This window comes from Oncorhynchus masou, chromosome 32 (genome assembly GCF_036934945.1).
Source record: "Oncorhynchus masou masou isolate Uvic2021 chromosome 32, UVic_Omas_1.1, whole genome shotgun sequence".
Lineage (NCBI taxonomy): Eukaryota > Metazoa > Chordata > Actinopteri > Salmoniformes > Salmonidae > Oncorhynchus > Oncorhynchus masou.
In genome coordinates, this window is record NC_088243.1 from 67,919,981 (window position 1) to 67,923,554 (window position 3,574).

Below are 3,574 nucleotides of genomic sequence, written 5' to 3' on the forward strand. Positions count from 1 at the left end.
ACTTCCTCTAAATTCGATGCGTTGATTCAAACGTTGCAAAACATGGACCACTGCCATCTACTGAGTTGGATGTGCAACTACAAGAACCTGTGTGAATTTTGAAGACGGGAAACTACCCCAAAAAAGTAACTATAGCTTTTCCAAAATGTTTATGTTTAACTAAAATATTTTATATTCCCAGTGTTCTGTCCCCAATCCTAAAATAGTGAACCCTTTGCCTAATCCCATTCAACCACTGCTATAACCTACCTGAATGTCCCAGAGATGTGCATGTGAATATGTTGGCCATATTGATTGAAAATACTATACTATAATAGATAAAATCATGTTTTTCGTAAGGTATGAGAAAGGGTCAGCCATTAACTGGAGGCAAGATTACCACCAAATTGATGTTGAGCTAACAACACAGTGGAATTCTCTAGTGCGATAAAGGCTCCTCTCCCAATCTATTTCTGTTAGCAGCACAGCTATCTGAGCTAGACTTTGGGGATTGTAATGGCTTTTGCTCAGGGGATGGATTATCTTCTTCACACTTGTTATCAAAAGTTTGAATCTATGTCATAAGATAGGAAATACCTGGATCCCAGACCTGTGGTATCCAATACTGGTGTCCGAGTCATCCTTGGTGAATTCACTTTTTTATTCTCTTAGTTCCCCATGTACAGCTATCAATATTTGAGTACTTTTAGATAAGATATCTCCAAATAGTTTGTCAAAACTTTGGAGATTTTATAGTGGAGCCAATGGGTTTAACCAAATATTAATGATTTACTTAAGCGGGTTTACATAAACTATACTTTAACTCTTAATTGTAAGTCACCCTGGATAAGAGTGTCTGCTATATGACTAAAATGTCAAATGTAACTCTTCAGACAAAACTTGGGGATGTTTTCATCCATCTAATCAAATCCTTGTTTTAAGGACTGCTAATTCACTGTCAATGTTGCTGTATAAACTACATGTAAAATACACCAGTGTAGGTGTGATAGAGTAGCTTACTTGCAGTGATCCTAAACCATTTCAGTAAATTGAACATGCAAATGATTCATGAGACTGTTGGATGAGTACTGACGGGAGAGTAAAATAGTTTGATTCATGTTTATATACAGTAGATAACAATGTGGTGTATATCAGAAAGTAGGTCAGGTCTTCAGGACAACACAGCCGATTGAATCATCTTCCGTACTTTAAAGGATTTAAAGGAAACTCAATTGTGAGGCACCTGCAGATTTTCTCTGAACGAGTAGATCTCCCTCGGAAGGGAAAAACAAAGTAGCATTTTTGAGTTGTAGGTATTTGTCAGTCAAAAATATCATAGCAATCCTTAAATAATGTTGTCTCTATTGAATACTGTTCACTTAAACGACCACATACAGAAATGGTCTAGCATGTGTGGTTTGAATGGGTTCCTTCACAGGCAAGATCATGTCCTTTCATATATCATGCATGGCCCATTTGAACTTTAAATGCATTTGCATCGAATTCCTCAAATGCTGTGGATATAGTTTCATAATAGTTCTAAGAAGTGATATAACAAATGAGAGGTCAGTTATGACCTGAGAACAGGGCCTGTGCAGAAATAGGAGTGTGTGCACAATTGAGTTTAGTGGGTCAAATAAACACTATATGACCAAAAGTATGTGGACACCTGCTCATCTAACATCTCCTTTCAAAATCATGGGCATTAATATGGAGTTGGTCCCCCCTTTGCTGCTGTAACAGCTTCCATGTTTATGTTAAGGCTTTCTACTAAATGTTGGAACATTGCTGCTGGGACTTGCTTACATTCAACCACGAGAGCATTAGTCAGGTCGGCACTGATGTTGGGCGATTAGGCCAGGCTCGCAGTAGGCGTTCCAATTCATTCTAAAGGTGTTCTATGGGGCTGATGTCAGGGCTCTGTGTAGGCCAGTCAAGTTCTTCCACACCGATTTCATCAAACCATTTCTGTATGGACCTCGCTTTGTGCACGGGGGCATTGCCATTCTGTGTCAGGGAAGGACCTTCCCAAACTGTTGCCACAAAGTTGCAAGCACAGGCCTGGGCAATTATTTTCCATGGAGGGCTACATTAGAATATATTTCTGCCATCGTGGGTCAGAATCATATTACATGATTATACATCATATGTATGACTATTGACAGATATATCTACTGTAAATCACCTCCAGATATGCTACTTATTTTACTTTTTTAACATGCACAAAAATGAACCACATCCATGTTCTCCTTTTAGTAGGTATTTTAATTATTAAACATGCAATGAACTACACAGAGGGAAAAGTACACTGTGCATTCAGCACCACGGACAGAACTCTTGTTAATGGGCACAAAAAGACAGGAAATAGAGAGAGCTCAACATTACATTTAAACTACTCAGTCAGTGTGAGGAGTGAAGTCTCTGATGGACATTGACTAGAGCATTGAAGTCAGGTATAGTTTCTGACGTCACTATGCGCAGGATTGCTGAGAGGTGAGAGTCAGTAAGATATGATCTCTGCCTTGACTTGTTGTATTTCATCACTGAAAATGTCTGTTCACAAAGGACAAACATTCTGAGCATGACTAGTTATCTTTGGAAAGTTTTGACCATGGAGAGATGCATAGAACCTCGTCAGTGACATTGTTTTGAATAGTTCTCCAATCACTGCATCAGACTGAAGATCGATGAGCTCAAGTTGCAGGTCAGTGGAAGCGTTATTCACATTGAAGGTGAAAGTAGAGGAAACCAACAACATGTCATTTTCCAACACTTTGAAATCCTCAAAACGAGAAGAAAACTCACCGTTCAAAGCACGCAGCAGCGATGTATACTCCCGCTGGTCATCTGAGAGGGAACAGACTAGTATTGTCGCCAGGTGGGTGAGATTGTTGGCTTCTACTTGGCAGGTCTGGAGGAGTAATTTTCCCTTGATGTCGGCCTTTGACAAGGCTGTACATCTGATGTGCAAAAAGGCACTTTCCTTGTAGTTTGGAATTCAGTTAATTCATGAGGGCCATGATGTCCACTGGGAAAGCAAAATCAGCCAACTATACTTTATCTTGCAGTTGAGTGAAATCCCATATATTTTCCTTTCATTTGCAAAAACTCAGCCATCTCTGACTTCAGGTCCCACACCCTTTTAAGCACATTCCCTAAACTCAGCCATCTCACATTTGTGTGGTCGGGGAGATCTGCATGACTTGACTCTGGCTCTTCCAACAGTGAGACAAACTGCCTGTGGTTTAAAGACTTTGTTCTTATGAAGTGTACCACTTTAGTGACTGTATCCACAGCATTGCTCATTTTCAGAACACATTTACAGAGCACACATCCTGATGAATTATGCAACGCAGGAAAATAATTTTCTGATCTGGGTTCAGCTCAGCTACTTGGATCTTGTATCCTTTTAAAAAGGCCAACGTTTTTTCCTGTCAAGTTTGGGCACCCATTCATCAGTGGACTTTTTCTGGTGTTATTGGAGACTTTTGGAGACTCTGATGTGAAAGCACGTATCGTTATTACTCTTCTCAACGAGCAGCGGGTGCTGCCGTGGGCCCCACCGCTGTCCCAACGGACTCACAGGCGGCCCAGT